The sequence below is a fragment of the Schistocerca gregaria genome, chromosome 3, assembly GCF_023897955.1.
Source record: "Schistocerca gregaria isolate iqSchGreg1 chromosome 3, iqSchGreg1.2, whole genome shotgun sequence".
In the NCBI taxonomy this organism is placed as follows: domain Eukaryota; kingdom Metazoa; phylum Arthropoda; class Insecta; order Orthoptera; family Acrididae; genus Schistocerca; species Schistocerca gregaria.
Genome location: NC_064922.1, coordinates 248348427 through 248362615, shown reverse-complemented (window position 1 = coordinate 248362615; position 14189 = coordinate 248348427).

Genomic DNA, 14189 nt, shown 5'->3' with positions numbered 1-14189 from the left:
AAAAAAGTAAAACATACACTGTAATTTAGAAAATGTGATTTTATTTTGTTATTTATTTGAACATTTATTTGAATTTTATGAACTGGAAGTTAGATGCATGTTATGACAGAGTCATGCCATCATTGCATTCTTCACTGTCTATTATGTGTAATTCAGTTTTCATTTCTGGTTCCTGTTGTTATTGTTGTTGTTGAACTGCTTCTTCCTCTTTTGCTATTGCTTGCAGGAATTTCATCTTAACATTCAATTTCTGTCTGTGATTGAGTCTTCTAAGGGATGGCACGAGGGAAAGTAGTAGGTGCCTGTCCTCATACACCACCTCTATGGCCTTTGTTTCTAAAAATTTGAGAATGTGTTCCTCATAAAAGTCTTTCCCTTTTTTTCTTTGATTGAGGCTGTTCAGAAGTTGCTTGCAGGGCTTGAACTGCAAGTATCTGTATTCATATTGGTTTCCGTACATATATCTGCATCTGTATTCCGTGGTATTTCCGAAGTTTCGAATGCCGGAATGCAAATTGTATCTGAGGCATCAGATTCTTCCATGTTGCTGCTGGTTTGGCATTTGCTAAGCGTCGAAGCAAGAACAATAGCTGGTCGAAGTACTCATACTTCTTCCTTTTTTTTTTGCCTGACTTACCATTTCTTTGCATGTTATATTCTTTTTTGAAAGAGGTACGCAGATTTTGCCACCTGCTTTGCACTTTGTTCACTGAAAAAAAAAAAAAAACATATTGTCTTCAACTGAACACAGTTTCGACACATTTGGAAATTATTCATACGATATTTTCATTTTTTCACGGATATTTGTCAGCAGGCAGCTTCCTGTCATTACACTTCGAATATTTACTTGGTGCTACGACTGTCAGAGAAATAGTGAGCGACACATGTGATAAGTTACGGAAATACCTCCAACCTATTTATATGCCAGAAAAGACTACTGAAGACTGGCTAAATGTAGCACGAGGATTTTATGAAGGAACGCATTTCCCAAATTGTTTGGCAGCCATTGACGGAAAACACATATGTTTAAAGAAATCAAACGTCAGTGGTTCACTGTATTATAATTATAAACAATTTTGTTCAATGATACTAATTACAATTGTGGACAGGAATTATTGTTTCTCCACGGTCGACATAGGAGTTTATGGCAGTTGCAGTGACTCCCAAATATTTAAAAATACGACTTTTTGGAGACGAATTTCTAATAAGAACTTAAATATTCCAGAAACAACTTAGTTACCAGACGACACAAATGGAACAGCAATGCCATATGTCTTTGTTGCTGCTGAGGCATTTACATCGTCAGAATACGCGTTAAGGCCGTATGCAAAAAGAAATTTGACACATCTGAAGCGAATCTTTAATTATAGACTATGTACAGCTCGGAGAATGGTAGAGAGTGCTTTTGGTATTCTCTCAAATAAGTGGAGGATATTACATCGACTTCGACACTAATTCTGAGTTTTGTGAAAGCATTTAAAAACATGTTGTGTACTTCATAATTTTGTCAGGCAGCATGATGGCAAACAAACTGAAGACAAGGATAATATTCCTGCAGATTACTATTTTTTGGATATTTCAGCAACAAATGAACGTGCTACACAAGTGGCGAAAGATAATCGGAAATATTTTTCTGAATATTTCATTTCGCCAGCATGATCTGTTCTTTGGCAGTATGATCACCAATAGAAAATTTTCTCTGTTGTGTTTTCATTTTGAAAGATTGAAATGTCAAATTAAAATTGTGTGTCCATTTATAATAAATAAAATGATTTGTCAAAATCCTTCGTACATGTATTTCATTCGTGTATATTACTGATATAAAGGCACTCACCAGTTTGCATATTTTTGCTGGAGGTTACTTTGCTCCAGACTGGTGTCAAACTTTTGCAAACTTCTGTCCACAATTTTTTTTTTTTTTACCTGACGGTTACTGTATTTTTTTTATTTTTTATCATACACCACTGGACACACTCTACTACAGAAATAAATTCTTCCATATTTATCTTAATGCTTCGTTTCCCATTTTTTCCGCTCAACAGATGATCGCAAATCAGCCAACCAGAAACGAGAACACGGGAGCGCACCAAACAAAACGGAATGCGTAGCTCCCTCTGCCGATACGGATCGGCCGATAGTTTTGTGTCTCGCTACAGATTTTTCTATCGGCCATGCCCGTACTTCCATATATCATCATTGATGTGATTGGCCGATCGAAAAATCGTCGATTGTGCCTAGCATTAGTGTATGCCATTTTGTGTTTATTTGTTGAGTGGAAGCCATTGAAGAGAAGTATTATTTATTAAACTGAAAAATGCGTTTGAAAAAATTGTCTCTACGGTACATAATTTTATTACTGGAAGGGTAAGTATAGGACCATGTGTTGTAGAATTTAATGCTGAATTAAAATTTAATTCGCCTGATAATGCTGTTGTGTTTGTTTTTCTCTTATTCAAAAATAAATAAGTGAGGTTACATTTTCAACAATGGTTGGGCTACTTTGCATCACTTATAAAATGGAGTTAACCCCACTCATTTCTGCGAAATGTATTTTAGTCATGTTTCTGTATTATTTCTCAAAGATATGGTTCATAAAGAAAAATAAAAATAAAAACAGGGCCATGTGGATACATCGATTATTCACCCCAACAGCTGGAACAATGCCTGGAAAGTATCAGGAATGGTACATTTTCCCACAAGAAGTACGATTTTAAACTGAAAACAAAAACATCTGAATACCCCAGGAATGAAGTCTGTTCTTCATGTAGTGAGGAGAATGCGTCTGCATTGTATATAGAAATGAGAGTGATTATTTTTGTAGTAAAATTTTATCTGGGTGGAAGGGGGAGTAATGTGAAACAACTTTCGAACTACACTCCTGGAAATTGAAATAAGAACACCGTGAATTCATTGTCCCAGGAAGGGGAAACTTTATTGACACATTCCTGGGGTCAGATACATCACATGATCACACTGACAGAACCACGGGCACATAGACACAGGCAACAGAGCATGCACAATGTCGGCACTAGTACAGTGTATATCCACCTTTCGCAGCAATGCAGGCTGCTATTCTCCCATGGAGACGATCGTAGAGATGCTGGATGTAGTCCTGTGGAACGGCTTGCCATGCCATTTCCACCTGGTGCCTCAGTTGGACCAGCGTTCGTGCAGGACGTGCAGACCGCGTGAGACGACGCTTCATCCAGTCCCAAACATGCTCAATGGGGGACAGATCCGGAGATCTTGCTGGCCAGGGTAGTTGACTTACACCTTCTAGAGCACGTTGGGTGCCACGGGATACTTGCGGATGTGCATTGTCCTGTTGGAACAGCAAGTTCCCTTGCCGGTCTAGGAATGGTAGAACGATGGGTTCGATGACGGTTTGGATGTACCGTGCACTATTCAGTGTCCCCTCGACGATCACCAGAGGTGTACGGCCAGTGTAGGAGATCGCTCCCCACACCATGATGCCGGGTGTTGGCCCTGTGTGCCTCGGTCGTATGCAGTCCTGATTGTGGCGCTCACCTGCACGGCGCCAAACACGCATACGACCATCATTGGCACCAAGGCAGAAGCGACTCTCATCGCTGAAGACGACACGTCTCCATTCGTCCCTCCATTCACACCTGTCGCGACACCACTGGAGGCGGGCTGCACGATGTTGGGGCGTGAGCGGAAGACGGCCTAACGGTGTGCGGGACCGTAGCCCAGCTTAATGGAGACGGTTGCGAATGGTCCTCGCCGATACCCCAGGAGCAACAGTGTCCCTAATTTGCTGGGAAGTGGCGGTGCGGTCCCCTACGGCACTGCGTAGGATCCTACAGTCTTGGCGTGCATCCGTGCGTCGCTGCAGTCTGGTCCCAGGTCGACGGGCACGTGCACCTACCGCCGACCACTGGCGACAACATCGATGTACTGTGGAGACCACACGCCCCACGTGTTGAGCAATTCGGCGGTACGTCCACCCAGCCTCCCGCATGCCCACTATACGCCCTCGCTCAAAGTCCGTCAACTGCACATACGGTTCACGTCCACGCTGTCGCGGCATGCTAGCAGTGTTAAAGACTGCGATGGAGCTCCATATGCCACGGCAAACTTGCTGACACTGACGGCGGCGGTGCACAAATGCTGCGCAGCTAGCGCCATTCGACGGCCAACACCGCGGTTCCTGGTGTGTTCGCTGTGCCGTGCGTGTGATCATTGCTTGTACAGCCCTCTCGCAGTGTCCAGAGCAAGTATGGTGGGTCTGACACACCGGTGTCAATGTGTTCTTTTTTCCATTTCCAGGAGTGTATATACCATGGAAATATTGGACATAAGGTTTTCTTCAGTGACATCCTCAATTGACTGATCAAAGGCGACAGGGCAGCTACTGATGAAACCCTGAAAATCTGACCAATGTAACGAGAGATGTAACACCATCACATATCTGGAATGTAGAATGGACAAATCTCAGAGATGATCCTGGTAAAAATAGAGTTATCTGTCACCAAGGTGTGAAATACTCAGAAAGGATTTGTAACTTTTCTAACTCTAGTTGCTCCATTATGATGTGTGGCAGTGCAGCACGGGAACTTTTGCCACCCATGTGCCGTCTGTGTCTGGGCTGCTGTGGAACACATGGAGGAGGGAGGTCCAAAGGGATGCAGGTACATTCTCATTCAGGATGGTTTAACGCAGTGACCTACAGTGACTGATTTGAGGCCATAGTTCTGACAAAACTGAAGAACCTGGAAGGAAAAATGTTGTGATTGATGACAATTTCTCTACACATTTTAACATCCAAATTTTCCAGGCGCGCAGAGAAAATGACATCGACTTTGTGTGTCTCCCACCAAACTCGATTCATGTCACTCAAACTTAAGATGTTGCTTCTTTCATCCCATGAAAGTTACATGGAAGCAAACACTTGAAGGATTGACGTGTGCTCTTCTTCCTAAACACGAGTTTTCTGCCCTGCTGAAAATGGCTCTTGATGTGATGCAACCAACCTTGAAATTGGTTTTAGGAAGTGTGGGATATTTCCCTGTAATGTTGAACCATTGCTTGAATGCATCGGACACAGAGAGGTGCAACAAGATGATCTGAATAAATCGTTTCTGCTCATTCTTCAAAGAGAGGAAACTCTCAACATTCCTGGGGATAAAGGTCACATGAAAAGTAGAAAGATTCCAGTCTCAACTGGAAGAAGTGTCTCCCATGCAACTACTACCAGTAGCAGACTAGAGGAGAATGTAGGTGTTACAGCAGAAACCACTTCACAAACACCTACACACCAATCAGGAAAACGTAAAAGAAAACAAATTTGATATTCTGAGAGAAGTGAAGGTCTTTATACACAAGACTTTTCTGGTGAAGAATTCTGGGAGTCTCATAGGAAGAGATGTCTTCTGGAAGTAGAGTATGAAGAAGATAAGGAAAACTTACAAAACTCTCAAGAACCACAAATTAAACCAGTGAAGAGAGGAGTTGGTGGTTTTCTGATCTTTCATTATGATGATCATCTGTATCCATGTGCTATTCAAAATTTTAATGAGACTGGTGCTACGACTAAGGCAAAAAAGTCATGGAAATGGCCATCAAAACCAGATTAACTCTTTTATGAATGGAAAGATATTGTAGGAGGCATAGATCCACAAGATGTGGTGAAAAAAAGAGGCTTTTTCCAAATTCCTGAACTGAATGGTGTTGAGTGACAATGCTGAATTGTATGGTAATTAGGTTACGGTGCCTAGATTATATAAAGATGATGTATTTTTAGTGAATATGGTATATCTGAGAAAATCTAAGAATAATTTTGTAACTTTGAAAAATAAATACTGTATTTTTATATGTGGATTTTTTTCTGTTTAATAGATGTAAAAATTGAACTTTACTATGTGTCTAACTTTACTATGTGTCTAACATTGTGCTCCATACAATTTGTCAATTAGAATTAAATTGATTTTGAAAGTGCAGCAAAGTAACCAGCCCATATGAGAAACTGTGCCCCATTTTTAAAAATTGTGTAACTCATTATAAAATGAAAATCCAAAGACCTCTTCACTCAGACATTATTCCTTTGTGCTTTAGTTAACTGCTTGGAAATTATCAAATCTATTTGTTAACGTTAATGTAGGTATTTTCAAGCATCGGTACAAAGTGTCTAAATATTGGAGCAAAGTATCCCCAATTTATGGTAGATAGAATAAGTAAACAGAATATAAGTTATTTGTTTGTGAAACTTGTTATTTATAGAGCCAAAAGCAAAATTTGTTTAAGTTCATAAAATGTAGTTAGATGTGCATATATGTTAAGTGACTTCATACAATATTATTAAAATTAGTAAAAAGAAAATAATGTAAAGTTACACAAGTATAGCAAACTCGCAGTAATGTGGTTTGCAGATTATCTGTGTGTATTTCAGTGTCTTTTTAGAACTGTAAGGACAAAAAGATGAAGCATCATAATTAGAACAAAACAATTTTTCCATTTGAAATGCACTATTGAGCATTTACTGGTAACGGATGTATTACTGCCAGACACTCTGTGAGAACGAATCATCCATGTCCCCTGTTCCTGAAATGTTTTTTTTTTCCATTTGCCACTTCATCTCCTCTGAATTCCAGAACTATTAAAATTCATTGATGTTGTGCTAGAGTTTTGCAGGACTAAACTTGTTTGATATACGGATGTTTTAAAACCATCATTGGGAAAAATATAAAAGAAACATTGAAACAAAAAATAGTTGTTCATTTACTGAAAGTACAGTACTTCATACAAAATGCAGACAACAGTAGCTCAAAAGTAATCCTTGCACTGATCTGTCACTTATTGCATAGTGTAGGTGTTGTGACTCGTCGATCATTCAAAGTGCCACCACACAATTACACGCGTCCTCTACATGCGGCGCTGTCTGCCAGCCATGCAGCAGCCGCACCATCTGAGCGGCCAGCCAGCCAGTGGACGCTAGACTTGGACTCAGTGCTCATTCGAATGTTACCATGTTCATATGTCTCGCTTATCAAACTTGCTCTGTGACTTATACGTGTCGTGTCATTTTGAAATATATGTGTTCAACTTGACGTCATAACAACTGGCGACGAGGATGGGATTTTTCCTTTTCATTGTTGACCCACAGGTTTCCATGGCTACGGTCAAGCAACTGTTGCAAGGTCTCATTGAGCAGCAAACGCTTCTGACATCAGCGATTGGCAATTTTGTCACGGCGTCAAATGCGGGGTGCTTCTCGTCGTTGGCTATACCTCCTTTTCCTCCTTACGACGAGACGGCGGAAGACTGGTCTGATTATGAAAAATGTCTTTGACAGCACTTCTTGGCATTTCATGTCATGCATGAACAACCATATAAGTCTCTGTTCCTTTCCTGGATTTCACCTCAAATGTACCGGTTGCTGTCGTAATTGCCTCCTTTGAAAGATCCTGCGTCTTTGTCCTTTGCGGAAATGTGCTCACTTCTGTCTGTCTATTTTCAAAGGCAAATGCATGTGGTAGCCTCTTGTGTTGCCTTTTATTGTTGTCAAATACAACCGCATCAATCCTATTGCGCTTGGGCTGCTGAACTTCACGGCCTCAGTCGAAAGTGTCAATTTGTTACTGACGTTCACAAAGAATCCTATGCCGATTCCATGGTACAGGATGCTATTATATGGTCGGCGCCCGACAAAGAAGTTCGGCAACGTGCCCTTCAGTTGGCAAATCCGACTCTAGATGAAGTCCTCTCCATCGCGCAGTCTTTTGAAATTTCTCGCGCCACTGGGGTGTAAATAGAGGCATGGGGCGACGTCAGGGAAATATATCCTCTGTGTGATGTTGACGAAGTGTGTGGCATGTCCCTGCCGGCCTACGTGGCGACAGTGCACTCCCACACGCAGCCTCGGCCTAACCGTAAACAACCCGCTAAGAAACTGCAGCAAAACCTCTGGCAACTTCCTTCATGTCCGCGGTGTTTTACATAACATTCACGCAAGGATTGTACCAATGTTGGGCTGTGTGTCACAATTGCAAAAAGAAATTTCATGTGTCTTCCGTTTGGAAATCCGACCGCATACATGATGTTCATGAACATGACGCTGATTCTGTTATCTGTTAATTGCACTTCTTCCCTTTCAGGGAAGTTATTCCTCACTGTCCAAATCCTTGATCAGAATGTTCGCATGGAGGTGGATACCAGTTGTGCTGCCACTATAATTAATTCTCAGATGTATCTTCAGTTGGGTTCTCCACTCCTGTCACCTGTCACTCGGCAATTACAGATGTACAATAAACAGAAGATTTCTCTCTTGGGACAATTTAATGCTGGGGTATCTTACAAATTCGTCGTTCGCACTGTTTCCATATTTGTGGTTGACCAGAGTAACACAGGAAATCTTTTTGGTTTCGATGCCTTTCGCGTTTTTGGGTTCTCCATAGATGACTCTATCAATATTGTCTCTAATGCTATTCCTTATGCTCAACTGGATTCTTTTCAACGACATTTTGGTCCCTTTCTTCTCCTGGTTTAGGCCGTGCAAACGACTTTGAAGCTCATATCAGACTCAAACAAACTGCTCGCCCTAAGTTTTTTCGGGCTCAGCCCATTCCTGTGGCCCTTCATGATCGGGTAAAACGGAATCTGGATCATCTCACTACTTCAGGGGTCTTGCTTCCTGTCACTTCCAATGAGTGGTCCTCTCCTGTCATTGTCGTTGCTAAGCCAAATGGTGATATTCGTTTCTGTGGCGATTTCAAAGCCACAGTAAATGCTCAAAGCCTCATCGACACTAACCCTATGCCCCGACCTGAAAACTGTTCACTAAACTTGCTGGAGGCCAGTATTTTTCTAAACTCGACCTGTCAGAAGCTTATCATCAACTTCCTCTCGACACTGCTTCCCGGCAGTTAACACGCCTTTTGGCCTCTATCAATACCAACACTTGCCATTTGGGGTTGCTAGCATCACTGCTCTCTTTCAGCGCTTCTTGGAGCTATTATTGCTCCCTGACCCCGGGTGTATCAATTACATGGACGACATTGTTGTCACTGGCTCCATCACTGAAGACCATCTTCAAAATCTCCGCACACTTTTTCATATCTTACAGACTGCCGGTCTTAAGTGTAATCTTCAGAAATCACAATTTTTTTAGGCCTCTATCACATACTTGGGGTTTAAACTGTCTCGGGATGGTATTCGTCCGCTTCAGCAAACTGTCGCTGCGATCGGTGCCCTTCCTTGACCTACATCCGTTAAGGAACTGCAGACCTGCCCGGGGAAAATAGCATACTATCACAAGTTCTTACTGTCTGCTGCTTCAGTGGCTCAGCCGTTGCATTGCCTGTTACATAAAGAGTATCTTTTCACTGCAGCTTTCCAGAAATTGAAGACTATGCTGAAACAGGCTCCATGCCTGGCTACTTATCAACCTGTCCAACATCTTGTTCTTGCCACGGATGCCTCTCAATATGGGTTTGGTGCAGTCCTTGCTCACCGTTTTTCTGACGGCTCTGAACAACCCATTACTTATGCCTCCAAAATGCTCACGGATGCCCAACAAAAATATTCTCAAATTGAAAAAGAAGCTTTGGCCATTATTTATGCTCTTCATAAGTTTGGTGTTTTTCTCTATCGATCTAAAATTCTCCTTGTTACGGATCACAAACTGCTTGTTTCCTTGTCTCATCCATCATCATCACTTCCCGACAAGGTTGCACACCACCTCCAGCATTGGGGTCTTTACTTGTCTCTTTTCAATTATGAGATTCATTTCTGGCTGACGGCTCAACATGCGAATGCTGATGCACTGTCTCGCCTTCCCATGGGTCCTGATCTGGCATTCAATAAGGACGAGCTTTTGTGTTTCTATCTGGATGTTGCTGAGCAGCGGGTTCTGGACAGATTCTCCATCACAGGGGACCGGCTGGCGGCGGCTACGGGCTCTGACCCTACCCTCTCCCGGGTTTTACACTGTATTCAGAAGGTTTGGTCAGATCGTCTGTCTGCTAAGACTTCTGACCTGTTGTGAAACTACTATGCCTTGCGCTACCGCCTCACCACTAGGGATGGTGTTATTCTCCTTTCCACCGACAATGCTTCACCGCGTGTTGTGATACCTGCGTCTTTGCGTGCTTCGGTCTTGCGCCTCCTTCACCAAGGGCACTGGGGTGTGTCTCGCACAAAATCTCTGGCGCGCTGTCATGTGTACTGGCCTGGCATCGACTCTGAAACAGCACACATGGTCGCTGCCTGTGGCCCTTGTGCTGCCCCAAAGTCATCTTTGTCACCGTGGCCTTCACCTGAGACGCCCTGGGAGCGCATTCATGCTGACTTCGTGGGACCTTTTTTAGGTACTTATTGGCTCCTTGTAATTGATGCAAGCTCTTAACTTTCCTTTCACTGTCCATTGCACGTCGCCAACCACAATTGCTCTCGCCCGCGTGTTTTCTTTGGAATGCCTTCCCTCTACTCTTGTTACTGATAATGGTCCGCAATTTGACTCTTCTGAGTTTGTGGATTTTTGTGCTTGTCATTGTGTTATGTATGTCACAGCCCCTCCGTTCCATCCACAATCAAACGGTGAGGCTGAACGACTGGTCCGCACATTTAAGGCTCAGATGCAGAAACTCCTAACTTCTTCTGCTTCTGCTGATGCACTTCTCCAGTTTCTGGCTTCTTACCGTTTCACCCCCATGAGCGACCACAGCCCGGCTGAGCTCTTACATGGCCGACAACCCCGCATGCTACTTCATCTTCTGCGGCCTTCCACCTCACGGCCGCGGGTGCCTTCGCGTGGCCGGTTCACCACCGCCGACATTGTCTGGGTATAGGGATATGGCAGGTGGCCAAAATGGAGTCCGGGCCGCATCTTACGACACCGTGGCCGACGCCTGTATGAAATCCAGATGGACGCGGGTGTTGCAGTGCGTCATTCGGACCAGGTTCGGCCTCGTGTGCCGGCAACGCCTGTTCTGAATGCTGCTATTCCACCTTCAACTCTACCTGACGCTCGGGATCTTGGTATATCTCATTACTCACAACATAGCCCTCTCACCGTCATCTCGGTGCCAATACCAGAATGAACGCCACCAGCAGACGTGCCCATGCAGGAACCGGATGACCATCATCTGTCAGAGCCAATCTACTTGCCTCCTTCTCCTACGGATGCCGACACATCGCCCACATCACCTGTTATATCAACTGGACTTGCCGCAATGGGCAGATTGGTGCATGGGGCCCTAGCAGATTCGACCCCTACAGCTCGACCTGTTATCATCAGGGACACTTCTGTCTGTATGGGAAGCCTCCTCCTCGAGACTTTACGGCCAATCAAACAACACTTATGGACATTAGCAATCTACATGCCACCTCCATCAAGACCAGTGAAAAAATTTCAAAGGGAGGGGTGGGGGGGGGGGGGGGGGGAAGTGTTGAGATTCGCCGATCATTCAAAGTGCCACCGAGCAATTACGCGCATCCTCTACATGCGGCGCTGTCTGCCAGCCATGCAGCAGCCACTCCACCTATGCAGCCAGCCAGCCAGCGGCCGCTAGACTTGGTCTCAGTGCTCATTCGAATGTTACCGTGTTCATATGTCTTGCTTATCAACTTGCTCTGTGACATATATGTGTTGTGCCTTTTAAATATACTGGGTGTTACAAAAAGGTATGGCCAAACTTTCAGGAAACATTCCTCACACACAAAGAAAGAAAATACGTTATGTGGACATGTGTCCAGAAACGCTTACTTTCCATGTTAGAGCTCATTTTATTACTCCTCTTCAAATCACATTAACCTTGGAATTGAAACACACACCAACAGAACGTACCAGCGTGACTTCAAACACTTTGTTACAGGAAATGTTCAAAATATCCTTTGTTAGCGAGGATACATGCATCCACCCTCCGTCGCATGGAATCCCTGATGCGCTGATGCAGCCCTGGAGAATGGCATACTGCATCACAGCTGTCCACAATACGAGCATGAACAGTCTCTACATTTGGTACCGGGGTTGCGTAGACAAGAGCTTTTAAATGCCCCCATAAATGAAAGTCAAGAGGGTTGAGGTCAGGAGAGCGTGGAGGCCATGGAATTAGTCCGGCTCTACCAATCCATCAGTCACCGAATCTGTTGTTGAGAAGCGTACGAACACTTCGACTGAAATATGCAGGAGCTCCATCGTGCATCAACCACATGTGTCGTACTTGCAAAGGCACATGTTCTAGCAGCACAGGTAGAGTATCCAGTATGAAATCATGATAATGTGATCCATTGAGCACAGGTGGAAGAACATGGAGCCCAATCAAGACATCACCAACAATGCCTGCCCAAAAGTTCACAGAAAATCTGTGTTGATGACGTGATTGTACAATTGTGTGCAGATTTTCGTCAGCCCACACATGTTGAGTGTGAAAATTTGATCACATTGGAATGAAGCCTCATCTGTAAAGTGAACATTTGCACTGAAATTAGGATTGACACGTTGGATGAACCACTCGCAGAAGTTTACCCATGGAGGCCAATCTGCTGCTCATAATGCCTGCACTATTTATGGTACGGAAACAACTGGTTCTCCCGTAGCACTCTCCATACAGTGATGTAGTCATCATTACCTTGTACATTAGCAACTTCTCTGACGCTGACATTAGGCTTATCGTCAACTGCACGAAGAATTGCCTCATACATTGCAGGTGTCCTTGACGTTCTAGGTCTTCCCCAGTTGCGAGTCATAGGCTGGAATGTTCCGTGCTCCCTAAGACGCTGATCAATAGCTTTGAACGTCTTCCTGTCGGGACACCTTCATTCTGGAAATCTGTCTTGATACGAACATACCACGCCCGTGCTATTCCTTACATTAAATGGGCATCTGCCAACTCCGCATTTGTAAACATTGCACTGACTGCAGAATCACGTTCGTGATGAACACTAACCTGTTGATGCTACGTACTGATGTTCTTGATGCTAGTACTGTAGAGCAATGAGTCGCATCTCAACACAAGCACTGAAGTCAACATTACCTTCCTTCAATTGGGCCAACTGGCGGTGAATCGAGGAAGTACAGTACATACTGACGAAACTAAAGTGAGCTCTAACATGGAAATTAAGCGCTTCCGGACACATGTCCACATACCATCTTTTCTTTATTTGTGTGAGGAATGTTTCCTGAAAGTTTGGCCGTACCTTTTTTGTAACACCCTGTATATGTTCAACTTGACGTTATAACAGTAGGCATGTAGACAAGTTGAGAAAAACAGTATGTGTGACATACAAATTATTGCAAAGTATTAGATACAGGATCATGCAATTATTTTTTTTTTTTTTTTTTTTTTTTGCAAAGAAACCCATTTTAGGTTATTGTTGCCTTGAAAAACTTCAATGAGGAAGTTCTTGCAACAGCCACTAGTTCATGAGAAATTCGATTACAATCATATCGCATTATAATGTGCAGTATCATGCAACCGTTAAAACTCGACTTTGACCGTTACACTATAGGCTATGAATTGTACATCATAACATGACATGGTTCAGCTTGTATGAAGTTGTTATTGTTGTTGTGGTATTCAGTCCAGAGACTAGTTTGATGCAGCTCTCCATGCTACTGTCTCCTGTGCGAGCTTCTTCATCTCTGAGTAACTACTGCAACCAACATCCTTCTCAATCTGTTTAGTGTATTCATGCCTTAGTCTCCCTCTACAATTTTTACCCTCCACACTTCCCTCCAATACAAAATTGGTGATCCCTTGATGGCTCAGAATATGTCCTACCAACCAATCCCTTCTTTTAGTCAGGTTGTGCCACAAATTCCTCTTCTCCCCAATTCTATTCAGTACCTCCTCATTAGTTATGTGATCTACCCATCTAATCTTCAGCATTCTTCTGTAGCACTACATTTCGAAAGCTTCCATTCTCTTCTTCTCTAAACTATTTATCGCCTATGTTTCACTTCCTTACATGGTTACACTCCATATCTTTCAGAAAAGACTTAATGACACTTAAATCTATACTCAATGTTAACAGATTTCTCTTCTTCAGAAATGCTTTCCTTGACGTAGCCAGTCTTCATTTTATATCCTGTCTACTTTGACAATCATCAGTTATTTTGATCCCCAAATAGGAAAACTAATTTACTACTTTAAGTGTCTCCATAATTCCCTCAGCATCACCTGATTTAATTCTACTACATTCCATTTTCCTCACTTTGCTTTTGTTGATAT